At 35.5% G+C, this 21,775-nt stretch overlaps 1 long non-coding RNA gene across 1 annotated transcript in view; it reads left to right on the plus strand.

The window, feature by feature from the left end:
- Positions 1-515: 515 nt before the first annotated feature.
- Positions 516-21,775, plus strand: part of LOC133059085 (uncharacterized) — a 30,191-nt gene continuing 8,931 nt past the window's right edge. Inside the window, exons 1-3 of the long non-coding RNA XR_009693480.1 lie at positions 516-755; positions 6,346-6,414; positions 10,098-10,118. This is a non-coding gene — a long non-coding RNA (uncharacterized LOC133059085). The remainder of the gene's footprint in view (positions 756-6,345; positions 6,415-10,097; positions 10,119-21,775) is intronic.

Here is a 21,775-nt window from a genome sequence, read left to right on the forward strand (position 1 = left end):
TTGTGAAATTCTTTGGTCTAGTTCTGTGAAAAATACCGTTGGTAGCTTGATAGGGATTGCATTGAATCTATAGACTGCTTTGGGTAGAATAGCCATTTTGACAATATTAATTCTTCCAATCCATGAACACGGTATGTTTCTCCATCTGTTTGTGTCCTCTTTGATTTCTTTCATCAGTGTTTTATAGTTTTCTATGTATAGGTCCTTTGTTTCTTTAGGTAGATATACTCCTAAGTATTTTATTCTTTTGGTTTTCATAGATTGTTAAGTGAACATAAAATATCTTCCTTTTCCAGTACTAGGCAGTCTCACTGGGCTTTATCTGCACAAAGGAAATAAAAAAGCCACTTATCAATTGAATTTTGTGTGTATATGTGATCATTTGTGTGTGCATTCAAGTGAGGAAATGGACACCTGCCAACAGAATACTGCTTTATCAGCCTCCAAGGACAAAAGTCCAGAGTCTCCTTCCCTGCTTCTGAGACAATTCCATTTTCTACCCAGCTACAGCACTTGGGAGCAAAAGACCTGGTTCACGTGACTGAAGCTCTCCATCCCAAGGATATAGCCCTGAGTAGTACAGTCCCTTTCTTCTGTATTGGTATAGGGAGCACAAAAACATTTCAAGCTCTGGCAATCCAGATCAGAAAAAAGCTGGGAATTTCCTGTGGACCAATAGATGTGAATCAAACTCCCTTCTGAGTTGGTGACTCAGACAATGAGTTGGTTTGTAAAACTCTTTACAAGTGGAGAAGGTGAGTTTGAGTTTTGTCACTGTTATTGTTGGTGTTTATATGTGCTGTGTTCATGAATTTAAATGCCTAGTGTCTCTATAAAGGTATTTGAGACAAAGACAGAGTAGAACACAGGATACAAGTCCTGGTGGTTGGAGCTGTTACTCTTAGGTCTGGTTAACCTGTTTTCTCATTCCCTAATTAGACATCTCTAAGTAGTTCTTGGGCTTCCCTGGTGGCTCAGATGGTAAAGCGTCTGCCCGCAGTGCGGGAGACCCAGGTTCGTTTCCTGGGTTGGGAAGATCCCCTGGAGAAGGAAATGGTAACCCACTCCAGTACTCTTGCCTGGAAACCTCACTCATCTATTCTCATTATATATTGATTATTCTTCCACCTCATTCTTCTACCTCACTTCTTTCAGCACACTTTAACTTATGGATACTATCACTCTTCCCATACTTCTCTTCATGTCTGTGATGCTTCTGGTAATAAGCTTTCTGAATATTCTGAAACTTCTCTCACAGTGCAAACTCCTTGAGTAATTTCAGTTTAATCCCAAAGTATTTCACTTTAATCCCAAAGTAATTTCACTTTAATCCCATTTGTATATTCCCAAAGTAGTGAAAAATCACCTTGCAAAATTGAAAACCAATACTCTCATACTGAGCACCTTGCATAATAATGAAATCAAACCTTTAAGATAATATATTGATGTGTAATTATAAGTGGATATTAATATGCATGATTAAAACATTTTAATGTGCACTATTTGGAGGCTCTAAGAGTGGAGCAGAAATCCAATCTCTAGTGATTATGGCTCTAATTCATCTTAAGTAATGAAAAAGTATACGCAATGAGACTTTGAACAAATGATGAACTTTTTCTGTCTTGAAGGATAAACAATGATTTGACTAAGCTTACAGGTCATCAATGTCTATCCATGCACAACTGGTCAATAAGGAAAAGTCTGCCCCTAAAAGAAAAATTATGTCTTGCCATTAGTGGGGTACCATTCAAGTTACCCTAAAATATAAAAGATTTATATAATTGTTCTACCTCCAGAGATATGATTATCACTGTGAACTGCTTAAAGCCTCCTCTGAGAGTAAACACATTGCCCTCAGTTACTCTGGTCCATGATAACACACTTAGCATCCACCAAGGAAAGAAGATCCATCATAGCCCCACAAAGTCCTACATCAATTTACCCAAGCTCTCCCCAGTATCAATTCAGTGTCTCCTTTCTGGAGAGAGATGGAGGTTACCTGAACTCTGGAGGAGGCTCAAGCTTGGCATGTATGTAGAGTGTCCTTAAATGGAAGCAGCATTGTTTGATCAGTGAGTCTACCATAAACATATCTGTAGTGGATTTTTCAGATTTTCATCTTGGGATAATTTACCCAATCTTAGTCTGGCCATTTGTATTTCAATCCTGATAGCCGTGACATCTAATCATTTCATGTGTAAGAAACCACATGAAAATGGTAAGTCAGAGTCATCTTGTGATCTAAAGGGAACATCCTTCCCCTTCTTAAAATAATTTGCCTTTGAGTTGAGAACAGAGATGAGCATATTTTGAGCTTCTCAATGTAGATGTTATCTCCAAGCAAGAGATGTCAATATACTTTTCTATGGTCACATTTTTAGCTACAGTTTTTTGCTTAGTGCTGGGAAACTGAATTTGAAAAAAATTAAATAAAAAGGAGTCTGGTAAGGGTATAATATACAGAATTGTGAAGGGTCTGAACATTTGGAATAAGATGAAAATTTAAAGGGACTAATGACATTTAGCTTTGAATGGAGAAAATTTTGGCAAAGGTAAAAACTGTTTTCAAATATTGAACACCCTAATATTCAGCAAGTCAGAATAAGTCTTGAAAATATTAAAATGGCCATCTTAGATCAAATGGTGAATAACTTCCTCTTAAAGAACCACTTTTTTGTTTCATTGTTTTTCACTATTCTTTTGCCGAAATTTGTTTACCTTCACTCTAGTCTTTATTATTTTCTTCTGCTAGCTTTGGGTTTAATCTCTTTTTTTTTTTTTAATAGCACCTCAAACAACTGAGCACACACACAGCTATAAATTTCCCTGCTTTCACTGTATCTCATAAATTGGATATGTTGTATCTTTGCTTTCATTGGTCTCAAGACAATTGCAAAAATTTTTTTGTTATTTCTTCTTTGACCCATTGGTATTTAAAAGTGTGTTGCTTAATTTCCACATAGTAGCGAATTTCCTAGTTTTTTTGTTATTGATTTCTACCTTCATTCTATTGTAATCAGCAAAGATACTTTGTATTGACGTCATTATTTTAAAATTCATTAAGGCTCTTTTTTTTTTAAGCTCAGCACATGGTTTATCTAGAGAATGTGCTGTGTTCATTAGAAAAAAATGCATATTATGCTGTTTTTCAGTAGAATTTATTTATTTTTATTTTTTAAATTTTTTTAAATTTTTAAATTTTTTTTCATTTATTTTTATTAGTTGGAGGCTAATTACTTTACAATATTGTAGTGGGTTTTGTCATACATTGACATGAATCAGCCATGGATTTACATGTATTCCCCATCCCGATCCCCACCCCCCACCTCCCTCTCTACCCAATCCCTCTGAGTCTTCCCAGTGCACCAGGTCTGGATTTAATATATCAGTTCAGTCGCTCAATTGTGTCCAGATTCTTTGCGACCATATGAACCGCAGCACGCCAGGCCTCCCTGTCCATCACCAACTCCCGGAGTCCATAGATCTGTTAAATCTGATTGGTTTAATGCTCTTCAACCCTCTGTTTCTTCATCAATCTTCTACTTCGTTATTCTATCCATTATTGAAAATAGAGTACTGAAGTCTCCACCTAATACTGTAAATTCCTCCATTCTGTCAATGTTTGCTTTATATATTCTAGGCATCTGTTATTTGGTGCACACATGCTTATATTTGTTATATCTTCTTGGTGATTTGCTCTTTTATCAATATACAATATACAATGTCCTTCTTTGACTATTTTGACAATTTTTGCTTTAAAGTCTGTTCTCATTGATAGTGGTATAATTCTGTCTTGGTTAATATTTGAATGGAATATTTTCTTCCATCATTTCAGTTTCAACCTGTGTGTATTTGTATCTAAAATTAGTCACTTTTAGACAGAGTATAACTGTACATTTTCCAAGTCTATACATCCAATCTATGTCCTTTGATTGAGGAGTTTAGTCTATTTACATTTGAAATAATTAGTGATTAAGAAAGACTTTTACCTTCTTGCTCCTTGATTTCTGTTTTTAGGATTTTTGTCTTTCATCACTACTTTCCTCTGAATTAGTTGTCTTTTTATTGTGACACATTGAGATTACTTAATCACTTCCTTTTGGATATATTCCATGGATATTTTATTTGTGCAGACCATGGAGTAGCATCTAATATCCAAAAGTTTGAACAATATATTTTGAATTGACAGCAACTTAACTTCAATTGGCTCAAAAATACTCTACTTTTATGCAACTTTATCTCCTCTCTTTTGTAATTGATGTCAAAAATGATATCTTTCTATATTGTGTACTCATTAACATGGATTTATAATTATTTTGAACATTTGCCTTGTGTAACTATTATAATCTTGTGTAACTATTATAAAATGGAGTTACAAACAAAAATTACAAATAATACTAGATGGTATATTTTCCCTTATGCTAATTTTTACTGGCTGTATATATATATATATATACACACACACACATATGGCTATGAAATACTTCTAGTATCTTTTCATTGTTAAATATATTAATAATTTTCCCAACCTTAGAGAAGATAAACAATCATAATACTTATAATTTATTCTTTTGTATTTTATTGACACAGTTATCAAATTGGCAAATTTTATTCCTTTTAAATATTTGTAGATGGGCTATGTCTTAATGGAAGTTTAAATATAATATGGCTCTAGATTTCCTGAAAATTTTACATGAGGAACACATATAACTATTGTCTTGAGATATTTCCAAAAGGAAACCGAATATCATCATAAATTTTAACATTCTCCTTTTCTAATGACATTTTAAAATTATATTCTTGTTTTCATAGGGAATATAATTTAATAATATATTTTTGCAATGTACATTAGAGGTTTTATATAACTACTGCTACACGTACAGTTTTAGACAGATGGGTACCTTTTCTGTGCACCTCCTCATCACTTTTTGTGTCATACCTGAGTCATGTATGTGTGCATTTTAGCCTGAAAGGACTCAATGAAAGATGAATGATGGACATCATTTAATGCAGTGGAAGTCCTGTTGTTTCTTTTCTTATTTTTCTTCACCTATCTTAACTCTTCTTTCACCAACATGTGGGGTAATGCAAAGAAAACAAACAAAACCTAAAACACTTTGGAGTGTTGAAATGTCCTTTAGAACTTTAATGAACCAATTCTCACAAATATGAGTCAATATGTTGTTGTTCTTTAGTCAATAAGTTGTATTTGGCTCTTTTGGGACCACATGGACTATAGACCAACAGGCTTCTCTGTCCTTGAGATTTCCCAGGCAAGAACTGGAGTTGGTTGCCATTTTCTTTTCCAGGGAATCTTCCTGACTCAGGGATCAAACCTGGGTCTCCTGCTTGGCAGGCATTTTCTTTTTTTTCCCCCACGAGGGAAGCCCTGAGTCAATATACACCAAGAAGTAAATTATAAAAGGGTTTTGAATTTTGTCCTTCTCTGTTCCTGACAAAATGCATTCATTTGGAAAGAACTGATTCTTCCTTTCTTTTACTTTTTAGAGAACAGTGAATACCAAAAAGGCAAGTACCAAAAATGTATTCCACTGGGGACCTTGTTATTATTTCATCTGTTTCTTGTACCCTTGCCTTCAATAAGCAAGGATCATCTTCCTCAACTCACATAAACACATATTTTTATCTGATTTTTGTCTTGTTAGCTTATCTTTCTAACTGAGTTTGCTCATTTCATTTGTCATTTAGTTTTCCCAATCATTACTTTTTTGATTGGTCTTCTTGTCACAATCAAGAGAACAGCCATTTTTTTTCCATAAATTTTATCAAGGTGTCTTTGAAATGTCAACATATTCAAGGTTTATAACATGTAAGATTACTCCAAGAAAATTTTTGTTCAATTGATTTAAGCTTCCTTAACTGTAACTTAGTGCTTTCCCTCCCTTTGCCCCACATGATGTAGTGAATATCAGCTTTGTTCAGGATGGGTTAAAACAGAAACTCAGATTCAATAAAATTCCATAGTAACCGGTGGACAAAATCTTTGAGCATAGAAGTACGCAGAAACCTAATTATATATTAGGCATTTATAGAGCAGTGATTCTGTTTTCTCTAATACAATGTTTGAGGTGACCTTACACAATGTAGCTATGACAATATGAGAAATGACTGTATTTAATAGCAGTCTAGGACCAAATAAAATAAAACAAACCAAATAATAAGTGAGTTCTGAGTTCCTGCGTGTTTCTTTGTACGAGTGAATGTGAATAGTCTTCTGCATCCTGATAGTGTAAATTTTAAATACAAAATTTCATTAAATTTCAATTTCATATCTTGGGCCTGTCTTATGAAATTGACATTGATCTCTGCATTTATATCTTTCAGGGCCTGTCTTATGAAATTGACATTGATCTCTGCATTTATATCTTTCAGAAGATCCTCAGAAAAAAGTTGGTAAGTTCTCTGATAAACTTTACTCCTGAAGCCCTTTAATACAACTGGTTTCTGGATGTCTGTATGATTCCCTTCCTTTTAAAAGATCTATAAGGCATTTATTGGCCCCCCTCTGCTCCTGGATATCTGTACTTCACATCAAAACTTTTTATATTGGACTTCTCCCTATTTAAGTTCTACTCATTTCCATCTTCCTACCTTCCATACATTCCTATTCTTCTATTTCCATTTTATACTGTTTGTTCTATATAGACTGGGCTCCTTCTATCTTGTGGTGGCACTATTTTGGTGAAACAAGCCTCTACATTTGTTTGTTTTAAAAAATAATTTACATCTCCTTAATTTTGAAGGATATATCACTAAATTTAGAATTCTAGCTTTTCTTTTTTTTCCCCTTTTTCCTTTTCAGACTTTCAAGTTGTGGTTTGATAGTCTTCTGGTTTGCATATTTAATGACAAAGAACTATAAGAAATCCATTCTTATTTATTTTATGGTAAAATGTGTTTTTCTCAGACTGTTTTCCAGATTTTAAAAAATGTGCCTTGATGAGGAGCTCTTTTTGTTTACCCAGCTTAGAGCCAGCTGTGACTTTCTAGTTTTATAAAATTTGGGGACATTTAGACAATTATTTTTACTTCACGCTCTGTGCTCATTACCATCCTTCTAGGATCTAAAACCCTTGTGTGTCAGTTCAGTTGATGCTATTTACCTCTGTGCTTTAGTTTGGTTATATTTTACTTCTGTCTTAATTTTTAGTTGTTTACTTCTGCGATGTCTAATATGTGCAATATTGAATAAAGTTTCTAACATTGTATTTTTTATTCTAAAGCATTCTACTTGTTTCCTTTTTATACTTTGTGCTTCTCTCATAATGTTTTGTGTTTTTTAAATTAGTGAATATATTAATAATACAGACAAAATTATGGTATTTAGACCATTATTTAATTCCCTCATCTGTTATTCCAGGTCTTTTCCTTTTGTGTTATTCTCTCCTAACTATGGTTTGTATTTTTCTCCTCCATCTAGCTAGTAATTTTCTGTAGGATGTTAGATATTTTAAACCTAATTCATTGACTTCTGGAGCCTGTGTTTTGTTTTGTTGAGTATTGAATTTCTCTACTCAAGAATTGGCTTGAATCTTTAAAGGTTTGTTTTCAGTTCAGTTCAGTCACTCAGTTATGTCTGACTCTTTCCAACCCCATGGACTATAGCCATCCAGGCTCCTCTGTCCATGGAATTATCCCTGCATGATACTGGAGTGGGTTGCCATGTCCTTCTCCAGGGTATCTTCCCAACCCAGTGATTGAACCAATGTCTCCTGCATGGGCAGGCAGATTCTTCACCAGTGACCTGTCTGGAAAGCCGATCTGTCCCCAACATGTGTATATATCTGAATTTCATTGTAAAAAAGGATGGTCCAAACAAAGTAAAATGATTGATATTTTGCATCCCCAAATAATTTCTACCCTATCTCCTCTTAGGGTTTTATTTCCTAATTGGGCTTCCCTGGTGGCTAAGCTGGCAAAGAATCCGCCCACAATGCTGGAGACCTGGGTTGCATGACTGGGTTGGGAAGATCCCCTGAAGAAGGGAATGGCTACCCACTCCAGTATTCTGGCCTGGAGAATTACATGGACTATTCCATAGGGTCACAAAGAGTCGGATGCAACTGAATGACTTTCACTTTCTTGCATTTTTAGTTCCTTTAGCAGAAAAGGGTGGAGGGATGTAAGAGACAACCCAGCCTTTGATTGGTGAGATGTCCTTTGGAAATTTATGGTTCCAGTTTTCACAAATGTACATCAAGTTGCACCATGCAGTACACTATGAAAGGAGTCACAATTTTGGTTCTTTTTTAACATTATGCTTTTATATGGAATCAGTTGCTTATTTCTTCCTTTTACTTCTCAGAGGAAGGTAACCAAGAAAAAGACAAGTACCAATAATGTATTCCACTGTGTACATTGTTATTCTCTCATCTATTTCTTATGCTCTTGCCTTCAACTCTTAAAGATCATCTCCCTTAGATGCAAACAGAGACATACTTTTACATGATTTTATATAGTACCTCATTCTTCCAACTTAAGCTATCCATCTTCATCTGCTATTCAATTTACAGCATTATTGCCTCTCTTGTATTTCTAGTCATTGCCTTCAAGGAGAGAAAGCCTTTCCACTAACAGAATTTCATTACTAAGATACATGCCAAGTTTGGATATTTAAACTTCTGACTTACCAGTTTTCTCCAAGATAGTCTCAGTTGATGTAGATCCCTCTTCACTGACATGTAACATCACCTTTCTATTCCTTTGTTGCTGTTTCGTCGCTAAGTTGTGTTATACTCTTTGCAACCATTTGGACTGTAGCCCACCAGACTTTTCTGTCCATGGGATTTCCCAGGCACGAATATTGCAGTGGGTTGCCATTTCATTCTCCAGAGCATCTTTCCAAACCAGGGATTAAACCTGGGTCTCCTACAGTATGGGCTTCCCTGGTGGCTCAGCTGGTAAAGAATCCACCTGCAATGCAGGAGACCTGGGTCTGATCCCTGGGCTGGGAAGATCCCTAGAGAAGGGAAAGGCTACCCACTCCAGTATTCTGACCTGGAGAATTCCATGGACTGTATAGTCCATGGAGTCACAAAGAGTCAGACACAACTGAGCAACTTTCACTCACTCACTCCTACAGTATAGCAGGTGGATACTTTACCACTCAGCTACCAGGGAAGCCCCAACTCATTATGAATCAGAAAATAAATTTGTCCTTCTCTCCTCCTGACAAAATGCATTCATTTGGAATGGATTGTTTCTTCCTTTATTCTTTTTAGAGAAGAGTAAACAAGGCAAAGGCAAGTATCAATAATGTATTTCACTGGGGACCTTTTTATTATTTCTTCTGTTTCCTGTACCTATGCCTTCAACAAGCAAGGATCATCTTCCTGAACTAACACACAAACACATTTTTTTTTTTCACAAACACATTTTTATTTGATTTTTGTCTTGTTAGCTTATCTTTCCAAATGAACTTAGCCACTTCGTTTGCCATTCAGCTTTCTCAATCATTACTTCTTTGGTTGGTCTTCTTGTTGCAATTAAGAGAACAGGTAGTTTTTTTCTCATAAATTCTATCAAGACATCTTTGAAATTTAAACATATTTAAGATTTATGACATGTCAGATTTCTCCAAGAAAAGCTCAGGTCATTGTATTTAAACCTCCTTTACGGCCATTTAGTACTTTCCCTCCTTTTTCTCCATGTGATGTAATGAAGATCAACTTTCTTTAGGCTGTGTTAAAACAGAAACTCAAATTCAATAAAATTCCGTAGTAACTGGTGGACAAAATCTTTGAGCATAGAAGCACCCAGAAACCTTACTCTGTATAGACATCTATAGAGAAGTGATTCTATTTCTCTAATATAGTGTTTGAGGTGACTTTACACAATGTAGCACCACATTATGAGAAATGACTGTATATTTATCAGCAGTCAAAGACCAGATAAAAGAAAGCAAACCAAATAATAAGTGAGTTCTGGTTCCCTGTTTGTTTCTCTGTGTGGGTGAATGTGAGTAGTCTGCATCCTGACAGTGTAAATTTTAAATATAAATAGCTCAGCAAGTTTGAATTCATATCCTGTGTCTATCTCATGAAATTGACATTGGTCTTTGCATTTATGTTTTTCAGAGGCTCTTCAGAAAAAAGTTGGTAAGTTCTTGATATTCTTTACTCCTGAAGCCCTTTCATACAACTGGTTTATGGATGTCTTTATGATTCCCTTCCTTTAAAAACATCTGTAAGCCGTTTATTAGCCCCCTCTGCTCCTGGATATCTGGTTTTCTCATCTAAATATTTTGATGTTGGACTTCTCCCTATTTAAATTCTGCTCATTTCTGTCTCCCTACCTTGCATGCATTCCTATTCTTCCATTTTCATTTTATATCATTCATTCTTTATAAACACTGGCTTTCTCTGCCTTGTAGTGGTACTATTCTGATGACATAAGCCTCTACATTTGTTTGTTTTAAGAAACAATTTATACCTCTTTAATTTTGAAGGACATATCACTAGTTTTAAGTTCTAGTTTTTCTTTTTTGCCTTTATGCTTTTCAGACTTTCAAGTTGTGATTTGATAGTCTCCTGGTTTGTATATTTAATGACAAAGAACTGTAAGAAATTCATTCTTATATGTTTTGTTTCGCTAAAATGTCTTTTTCTCTTACTGTTTTCCAGATTTTAAAAAAAATGTGCCTTTGTGGGGAATGCTTTTTATTCACTCATCTTGGGGCCAGCTGTGACTTTCTAGTTTTATAAAATTGGGAAAAATTTAGACAATTATTTCTTCTTCACTCTCCCTGCTCATTACAATGCTTCTAGGATCTAAAACACATATGTTTAAATTCAGTTGATTCTATTTTTCCTTTTTCCTCTGCACTTTAGCTTGGTTATAATTATCATCTCAATTTTTGATATTTTTTCTCCTGCAGCATCTAGTATATAGCAATATTAAGTAAATTAAAGTTTCAAATACTGTATTTTTTATTCTTAAGAGTTCTACTTGTTTTCTTTTTGTACTTTGTATTCTTTTTCTCATAATCTTTCATGTTTTTTAAATTAATGAATATATTTGTAATACAAAAATACAGTCTTTAAACCATGTTTTAATTCCCTGATCTCTGCCATTCAAGTCTTTTCTTTTGAATATTTCTCTCCTAGTTATGGATTGTATTTTTCTCCTCTGCCTACCTAGTAATTTTCTGTAGGATGTGGGTATTTTAAACATTAGTTCATTGACTGTTAGAGCCTGTGTTTTGTTCTGTTTAGTACTGAATTTGTCTAGCACAGAGTTAGGCTACTCAAGAACTGGCTTGATTCTTTTAAGATTAGTTTTACCCTTTGTCAAAGCAAGATTAGAGTAGCCCTTAATAAACGATCCATTTTGTCTTACCACTGCTGCTGCTAAGTCACTTCAGTCGTGTCCGACTCTGTGCGACCCCATCCCTGGGATTCTCCAGGCAAGAACACTGGAGTGGGTTGCCATTTCCTTCTCCACTAGATTTGACCTATTTGGTGTTTTCTCAGTGCACATATATTCAGACATGTATTTAATGATAACTCTTCACTCCAACTGCTATAAACTTGAATGTCTCCAGTCCTATAGAAGTCCTATTAATATTATAGATCCTTTGCCATTGTTTGCCTCACTTCTTTCATTTCATGCATACATACCTTGCTTAAACTCAGCAATAGAGTCAAGGAAGAAATCTAAGCATATTTGGAATTATTTGGAATTTCTAGGATATTTGGAATTACTTCTTTAAAAAGCTTCCTTCTCACAATATTGTCATACAAATTCCAGCTAGAATTTGTATAACTGAATTCCAGACCAACTCATACTTTACTCACAAAAATCTATCTTATTGACTTCACTTGAGGAATATTACTACAAAATTCTCATTATCTCACTCCTTTTTAAATGAAGTCCAGATAGTGCCTCAAGGCAGAATATCAGGATTATCATAGGATTCAACTTATTTGTCTGCTGTTGCTTAGGAATCACAAGATTTCTTACACAATGTTTGAAAATAAAAATTTTCAATTTCTTTAAATAATTTGAAAATTATTTCTGAAGAGAGTCACAGAGAGCTTACTATAAACATTCAATTTCTTTTTTTTCTGAAGCAATATTATAGTTAGGAATGTATGGTAACTTTTAAGTGATTTTTCAAAGTTAAAAAGAAATGACTGACATGGTCTTTGAAAAAAATGTTATATATCAAACTAAATATCTCTTTTATTGAGAAACTCTCTAATAAAGCCACATTAGAGTCTGTGAAAGAAAAGTAACACATAAATTCAGAGAAAAGAGAGAGAAGAGAAAGACAGAGAAAATAAGAAAGAAGAAAAAGAAAACATAGAAGTCTGTTAGATAATGGTAGTCTCCATAGAGAAGGATGAACAACCAGGGAAGAAGGAGGACAAGAAAGGAATAATAATGAGAAGACGAGGAAGAGGAGGAAGAGAGGAAAAGTGAAGGAGGAAGAAGAATCAGAAAACAATGCTACTCTGTCTCTAAGACTGAGACTAAGACTTGTCGAAAACTATCTTTTACTTGTGTTAAAATTCAAGTTACCAGAAAAAGGGAAAGTAGGATCTACAGAAATGACATGTCTGTGAACTCAGTCACTCAGTGGTGTTTGACTTTTTGGGACTTACGGAGTGTAGCCCACCAGGCTCCTCTGTCCACGGGATTACCCCTGTGAGAATACTGAGTTGGTGGCCATTTCATTTTCAAGGGGATCTTCCCAATCCAGGGATTGAACCCCTGTTTCCTACAGCTTTTGCATTGCAAGCAGATTCTTTTTTTAAAATTTAATTTATTTATTTTAATTGGAGGCTAATTACTTTACAATATTGTAGTGGTTTTTGCCATACATTGACATGAATGAGCCATGGGTGTACATGTGTCCCCCATCCTGAACACCCCTCCCCGTTCCATCCCTCAGGGTCATCCCAGTGCACCAGCCCTGAGCTCCCTGTCTCATGTATTGAACTTGGACTGGCGATCTGTTTCACATATGATAATATACATGCTTCAGTGCTATTCTCTCAAATCATCCCACCCTCGCCTTCTCCCACAGAGTCCAAAAGTCTGTCCTTTACCTCTGCGTCTCTTGCTGTCTCGCATATAGGGTCATCGTTGCCATCTTTCTAAATTCCATATATATGCAATAATATACTGTATTGGTGTTTTTCTTTCTGACTTACTTCACTCTGTATAATAGGCTCCAGTTTCATCCACCTCATTAGAACTAATTCAAATGCATTCTTTTTAATATCTGAGTAATATTCCATTGTGTACATGGACCACAGCTTTCTTATCCATTCGTCTGCCAATGGGCATGTAAGTTGCTTCCATGTCCTGGCTATTGTAAACAGTGCTGCAATGAACATTGGAGTACATGTATCTCTCTCAATTCGGGTTTCCTCGGTGTGTATGCCCAGCAGTGGGATTGCTGGGTCATCTTGAGAAAGAGAATGGAACTGGAGGAATCAACCTGCCTGACTTCATACTATATTACAAAGCCACAGTCATCAAGACAGTATGGTACTGGCACAAAGACAGAAATACAGATCAATGGAACAAAATAGAAAGCCCAGAGATAAATCCACACACCTATGGACACCTTATCTTTGACAAAGGAGGCAAGAATACACAATGAAGAAAAGACAGTCTCTTTAACAAGTGGTGCTGGGAAAACTGGTCAACCACTTGTAAAAGAAAGAAAACTAGAACACTTCTTAACACCATACACAAAAATAAACTCAGAATGGATTAAAGATCTAAATGTAAGACCAGAAACTATAAAACTCCTAGAGGAAAACAGAGGCAAAACACTCTCTGACATAAATCACAGCAGGATCTCCTATGACCCACCTCCCAGAGTAATGGAAATAAAAGCAAAAATAAACAAATGGGACCTAATTAAACTTAAAAACTTTTGCACATCAAAGGAAACTATAAGCAAGGTGAAAAGACAGCCTTCAGAATGGGAGAAAATAATAGCAAACAAAGCAACTGACAAAAAATTAATCTTAAAAATATACAAGCAGCTCATGCAGCTCAATTCCAGAAAAATAAATGACCCAATCAAAAAATGGGCCAAAGAACTGAAGCAACATTTCTCCAAAGAAGACATTCAGATGGCTAACAAACATGAAAAGATGCTCAACATCACTCATGATAATGAGAGATGCAAATCAAAACCACAATGAGGTACCATCTCATGCCAGTCAGAATGGCTGCCATCAAAAAGTCTACAAATGATAAATGCTGGAGAGGGTGTGAAGAAAAGGAACCCTCTTACAATGTTGGTGGGAATGTAAATTAGTACAGCCACTTTGGAGAACAGTGAGGAGATTCCTTAAAAACTGGAAATAGAACTGCAAGCAGATTCTTTACCACTGAGCCACCTGGGATTTGTATGACTCCATCAGGCCTTTTTCTGCTCCATCTTGTTCCTAAGTAATCAAGAATGTCTTTCTAAATACAGATTATCTATTTTTTCAAGAATTTTATGCAGATAGATTCAGACTCTGTGTATAATTTTATATCTTGCTTACTTTGCTCAGAATACTCCTTTTGTGGTTATGCCATATTGTTTCATGTGCATGCTAAATTGCTTCAGTTGTGTCTGATTCTTTGTAACACCATGGACTGTAGCCCCCTCCCCTCCCCCACCCTCCCCAGGCTCTTCTGTCCAAGGGATTCTTCAGGCAAGAATACTGGAGTGGGTTGCCATACCTGTCCCACCCCGGGGATCAAACCCACATCTCCCGTGGCTCCTGTGTTGCAGGTAGATTCTTTACTGCTGAGCTACTGGGGAAGCCCATTGTTTCATGTACCTACAATCTATTTTTTATTCTTTACTGTTGTGTATTATACCATTGAAGTTATATACGACAGTTTGTTTATCTTTCACCTGCCAATGAATATTTAAATTGCTTCATATTTTTGGCTTGTACTGACAAAGCTTCTGTGAACATTCATTTACAAATATTAGTTGTAGAAATTCTATTTTACTACTTTTTCCTTGGAGAATAAAGTCTGGAACATAACAAGAAGCTTATTACTATGTTTTCAAGGTACCCTAACACTGTTTTCCAAAATGGTTGTCCCACTTTCTCATGACAATTCCAGTTATATTCTTTTTTGGGAATGGAATTTAGGAACATATATCTTTAATGTATATAGTAAGTCTCATATGACTCTACTACAGCTCCATTTTTGAACAGATGGGTTCTTTCACTGTATGCTTCCTCATCTTTTTAAGGACCTGTTTCCTGTTGTTCTTTAGTCACTAAAACATGTCCAATCCCACATCTCCTGCACTGGCAGTTGGGTTCTTTACCACTGAGCCACCTGGAAAGCCCACATGTGTGTATATCTGCATTTCAGTGTAAAACAGGATGGCCCAACAAAAGAAGAATGACTGATATTGTGCATCTCTTAAGAATCCTGGCCTTATCTCCTATTATGGTTTTATTTCCTAATTTAGTTCCTTTAGCAGAAAAGGGTGGAGGGATGTAAGACAACCCAGCTTCTGGTTGGTGAGATGTCTTTTGGGAATTTATGGCTCCAGTTCCACAAATATAGATCAAGTTGGTCCACACAGTACACTACGAAAGAAGTCCAAATTTTTCTTTTCTTCTTTCTTAACATTATGCTTTTATTTGGGATGAATTGCTTATTTCTTCCTTCTACTTTTCAGAGGAGAATGAACAGGAAAATACATACCATTAACATATTCCACTGTGTACATTGTCATTCTCTTATCTATTTCTTATGCTCTTGCCTTCAACTCTTAAAGATCATCTCTCTTAAAGCAAATAGAGACATGATTTTACATGTTTTTATGTAAGTATCTTATTCATCCAACTCAATCCATCCAATTCATTACCCACCTTCATTGGCTGCTCAATTTATGGCATTGTTACCTGTCTTATATTTCTAGTCATGGCCATCAAGTAGACAGAGCCTTTCTGTGAACAGAATTTTATTTCTAAGATAGGTGCCAAGTTTGTGTATTCTAAATTGTTGATCTATCATTTTTCTCCAGGATAAGCTCAATTGATAAAGATACCTCTTCAGTTACATTTAACATCTATTTTCTATTCCTTTCCTGTTGTTTAGTCACTAAATCATGTCCAATTCTTCACAACACTTTGGAGTGTGGCCCACCAGACTCCTCTGTCCATGGAATTTCCCAGGCAAGAATACTGGAATGGATTGCCATTTCCTACTTCATGTCATGTATCCAACCCAGGGATGGAACCTGGATTTCCTGCTTGGCAGATGGATTCTTTATCACTAAGCCACCAGGGAAGACCTGAGTCAATATATACCAAAGAATCAATTACAAAAGGGTTTTCAACTTTGTCCATCTCTTTTCTTGACAAAGTGCTTTCATTTGGAATGGATTGTTCTTTCCCTTCTACTTTTTAGAGGACAGTAAACATGAAAAAGGCAAGTACCAATAATATATTCTACTGGGGACCTTCATTATTTCATCTGTTTTCTTGTACCCTTACCTTCACTAAGCAAGGATCACCTCCTCAGCTCACACAGACACATGTTTTTATTTGATTTTTGTCTTGTTAATTTATTTTTCCAACTGAGGTTGCCCACTTCATTTGTCATTCAGTTTTCCCCATTGTTATTTCTTTGATTGGTCTTCTTGTTTCAGTCAAAGGAACAGATAGTGGTTTTCTCATGAATTTTATCAAGATGCCTTTGAAATTCCAACATGTTTAAGGTTTACGATATGCCAGATTTCTCTTTTAAAAAATCAGATCATTTGATTTAAACCTACTTTACTGTCATTTAGTACTTTCCCCGCCATGTGATATAGTGAAGATCAGCATTTTTTTTTTAAGGCTGATTTAAAACAGAAACTCAAATTCAATAAAATTCCATAGTAACTGGTAGACAAAATCTTTGAGCATAAACGCACCCAACAACCTAATTCTATATTAAGCAATTATGGAGCAGTGATTCTGTTTTCTCTAATACAGTGTTTGAAGTAACTTTACACATGTAGCTACCACATTATGAGAAATGACTGTATATTTAACAGCAGTCAAAGGACAAACAAAAGAAAACAAACCATATAAAAAGTGAGTTCTGATTCCCTGTGTGTTTCTCTGTGTGTGTGAGTGTGAGTAATCTTCAGCATCCTGATAGTGTAAATTTTAAATACAAATATTTCAATAAGTTTGAATTTCATATCTTGTGTCTATCTCATGAAATTTACATTGATCTTGGCATTTATATTTTTCAGAAGAACTTCAGATAAAAGTTGGTAAGTTTTCAGATATCCTTTATGCCTGAAGCCCTTTGAAAAATTGGTTTCTGGATGTCTTTATGATTCCCTTTCTCTTAAAAAATCTATAAGCCAGTTAGACATTTGTTGGCTCCCTCTTCTCCTGGATGTCTGTTTTTCACATCTAAAATTTTTGATGTTGGACCTCTCCCTATTTAAGTTCTGATCATTTCTGTCTCCATACCTTCCATACATTCTTATTCTTCTATTATCATTTTATTTCATTCATTCTAAATAAACACTGACTTCTATCTTGTAGTGGCACTATTTTGGCAACATGAGCTTCTACACTTGTTTGTTTTAAAAGTAATTTTCCCTCCTTAATTTTGAAGGATAGATCAATAACTGTAGAATTCCAATTTTAATTTTTTTTCATTTTCAGACTTTCAAGTTGTGATTTGATAGTCTTATAGTTTGTATATTTAATGACAAAGAACTGTAAGAAATTCATTCTTATATTTATTTCTGTTTCCAGATTTTTAAAAAATGTGTCTTAGTGAGGAACTCTTTTTGTTTATCCAACTTGGAGTCAGGCGTGCCTTTCCAGTTTTATAAAATTGGGAGAAATTTAGACAATTATTTATTTACTGTTCCTGCTCATTCTACTGCTTCTAGGATCTAAAACACATGTGTGTCAGTTCAGTTGATGCCGTTTTCCCTCTGTGCTTTAGTTTGACTATATTTTTTTGTCTCAGTTTTTAATATTTTTGCTTCTGCATGCTTAATATATACCCCTATCCAGTAAACTAAAGTTTCAAAGACTGTTTTTTTCCTTAAGCATTCTATTGCCTCCTTTTTGTACTTTGTATGTTTTTTCTTGCAGTATTTTATGTTTTTTTAAATTAATGTATATGTTAATTATATAAGCAAAAGACTATCTTTAATTGTGGACTGTATTTGAGTAGTCACTAGTAGTAATGCTAGTCATGCAGTCGTGTCTGACTCTTTGCGACCCCGTGGACTATAGCCCCCCAGGCTCCTTTGTCCATAGGATTCTCCAGGCAAGAGTACTGGAGTGGGTTGCCATTCTCTTCTCCAGGGGATCTTCTTGACCCAGGAATCGAACCCAGGTCTCCTGCATTACAGGCAGATTCTTTACCATCTGAGCTATAAGGAAGCACCCATATCTTTAAACCAGTATTTAATTCCCTGATATCTGCCATTCTAGGTCTTTTTCTTTTGAATGCTCCTCTCCTAGTTATGGATTAAACTTTTCTGCTCTACCTAGTGAGTAATTGCTTGTAGGATGTTGGATATTTTGAATATTGCATTGTTGACTGCTGGCTTCTGTGTTTTATTTTTTTGAGTATTGAATTTGTTTGGCACAGAGTTTAATTACTTAAGAATTGGCTTGATTTTTTTAAGGTTTGTTTTAAATTTTGTCCAATCAGGATTAGAATAGCCTTGAATATATAATTAATTTTGTCTTACCACTAGATTTGCCCATATTTTGGTGTTTTTTCAGGGCCCATATGTGCAATGAAAGCTCTTCTCTCTAGCTACTATTAACTTGAATACCTTCCAGTCCTATATAAATCCTATAAATATTATAGATTCTTTGCAATTATTTGCCTCACTTCATTAGTTCCACCCCATGTACACATAGCTTAAACTCAGCAACAGAATCAAGAAATCCAAGCCAATATTTGGAGTTATTTCTTTAAAAATTTTCCTCCTCACTATATTCAGTTATACAAAACCAGCCCCCTTGACCCACAGAAACTGATCTTATTGGCTTCACCTGACGATTACCACAAGATTCTCTGAGTCTCACTCCTCTTTCAATTGAAGTAGAGATACTGCCTCAAGGCAGAACATGGGGATCGTCATAGGACTCAACTTTGAGTGAGTGAGTGAAGGTCGCCCAGTCATGTCTGACTCTTTGAGACACCATGGGCTATAGTCCGTGAAATTCTCCAGGCAAGAATACTGGGGTGGATAGCCTTTCCCTTCTCCAGGGGATCTTCCCAACACAGGGGTCAAACCCAGGTCTCCTGCGTTGCAGGCAGATTCTTTACCAGCTGAGCTACAAGGGAAGCAAGGACTCAACTTATTTGTTCTTATTTGCTTAGGAATTACAAGAATTATAAGACAATGCTTGAAAATAACATTTTTCTATCTCTTCAAATAATTTGAAAATTATTTCTGAAGGGATTAAGCTTAGTACAAATATTTAATTAATATATTTTTTAATGAAGTGATATTATAGTTAGGAATGCATAGTAACTATTAAGGGATTTTTCAAAGTTAAAAGGAAATAATTGATTAATAGTGTTTGAAAAAATTGTATATATCAAACTGAATTTCTCTTTTATTGAGAAAGTCACTGATAAAGCCATGTAAAAACCTGTGAAAGAGAAGTAATGCATAAATTCACAGGGAAAAGAGAGAAGAAAAATGCAGAGAAAACAAGAAAGAAGAGAAAGAAAATATAGACATCTGTTAGAAAATAGTGGCCTCCATAGAGAAGGATGAACAATGAGGGAAGAAGGAGAACATAGAAAGAAGATGGAACATAAAGAGAGATGGAACAGGAGAAAGAGGAAAAGTGGAGGAGAGGAAAAAGAGGAAGAAGAATCAGAGAAAACAACACCACTCTATCTCTAGACTAAGATTTGTCTAAATCTATGTTTAAACTTATTAAAATTAATATTACCAGAAAAACTGAAAGTAAGCCCTGCATAAATGATGTGCGTGCATGCTTCTTGGCTCAGTCATTTTTGACTCTTTGCAACTCTGTTGACTGTAGCTAGCCAGGCTACTCTGTCCTTAGGATCATCTGGGCAAGAATAGTGAGTGTGTTGCCATTTCCTTCTCCAGGGGATCTTACCGACACAGGGCTCATACTGGTGCCTTCTGCAGCTCCTGCATTGCAGGCAGATTCTTTACCACTGAACCACCTGAAGTGAAGTGAAAGTTGCTTAGTCCTGTCCAACACTTTGCGACCCCATGTACTATACAGTCCATGGAATTCTTCAGACCAGAATCCTGGAGTGGGTAGCCTTTCCCTTCTCCAGGGGATCTTCCCAACCCAGGGATCGAACCCAGGTCTCCTGCTTTGCAGGCAGATTCTTTACCAGCTGAGCCATAAGCCACCTGGGAAGCAAATTAATGATATGAGAAATACACAAATGGTTAATGAAAACATTTATTTACTTTCTCCCCACTTTTTCCCATTACAGTGGTCTTACTGAACATTAGTTCTCTCCTGAGTGACTACAGTAACCTCCTAAAATTACTGCTTGCTTTTCTGCTCAAAGGATATCATTGGATGCTCAGGAGAATTTGTGTGCTTAATGAATTAAATTCAGTAAAGGGGGAATCTTTGGATAAGTTGAAAGTATCCTTGGGTATCTATTAAACTGAGAAAAAGTAAAATGTGATTATGGCAAAATCAATCCTAACAGAGAAATTGTGGGTTGGGAAAATGGGGGAGAACTTAGGGCTGGAATTTGAAGAGAAATTTGCCTCAAAGCTTCATAGAGATCTAGTTGAAATATAACAAATTGTACTGGTGAAAAATGTATAATTGAATACACTGTAAGATACATACACATCCGTGAAGCAATAACAACACTTAAAGAAATGAAACTATCTATACCATTAAGTTTTCTCATGACTTTTGTAACGATTCCTTCAGGCCTTTTTTTGCCCCATCTTGTTCCTATGCAATCATGGATGTCTTTAAGAGTACAGATTATCTCCTATTTTCAAGAATTTTATGCAAATATACATTTTTTGAGTATAATTTTTATCTGGCTTAATCCACTCAGAATACTCATTTTGCAGTTATCCATATTGCTGCATGTATCCACAATCTAATTTTTATTCTCTACTGTTGTGTATTATCACATTGTAGGCACATGCAACAATTTTTTATCCTTCTCCAGTCAATGAATATTTAAATTTTTTCCACATTTTTGGCCTGTACAGAAAAGCTGCTGTGAATATTCACTTGTAGTGTTTATGTAGAAATTCCATTTTAATTCTTTTTCTTTGGAGAGGAAAGGCTGGATCATAATATTAACTTTATTTCTACATTTTGAAGATACCATAATACTGTTTTCCAAAATGGTTGTACAAATTTCTCATGAAAATTTCATTCATATTCTTTTTTGGGAATAGAATTTAGAAATTTATCTCTTTAATGTAAATAAGAAGTCTCATATGATCTCTGCTATAGATACATTTTTGCACTGATGGATGCCTTCACCGTATGCTTTCTCCTCACTTTTTAAGTACATGTCTCCTGTTGTTGTTGTTTAGTTGCTAGGTCCTGTCTGACTCTTGTGCAATCCCTGCAGCTGCCAGGCACCTCTGTTCATGGAATTTCCAGGCAACAATACTGGAGTGAGTTGTCATTTCCTTCTCCAGGGGATTTTCCAGACCCAGGGATTGAACTCCTGAATTTGCAGGCAGATTCTTTACCACTGAACCACCTGGGAAGCCCCGCTGTGTCCTACATGTGTCTATGTTTGCATT

Source organism: Dama dama, chromosome 7 (assembly GCF_033118175.1).
Source record: "Dama dama isolate Ldn47 chromosome 7, ASM3311817v1, whole genome shotgun sequence".
NCBI lineage: Eukaryota > Metazoa > Chordata > Mammalia > Artiodactyla > Cervidae > Dama > Dama dama.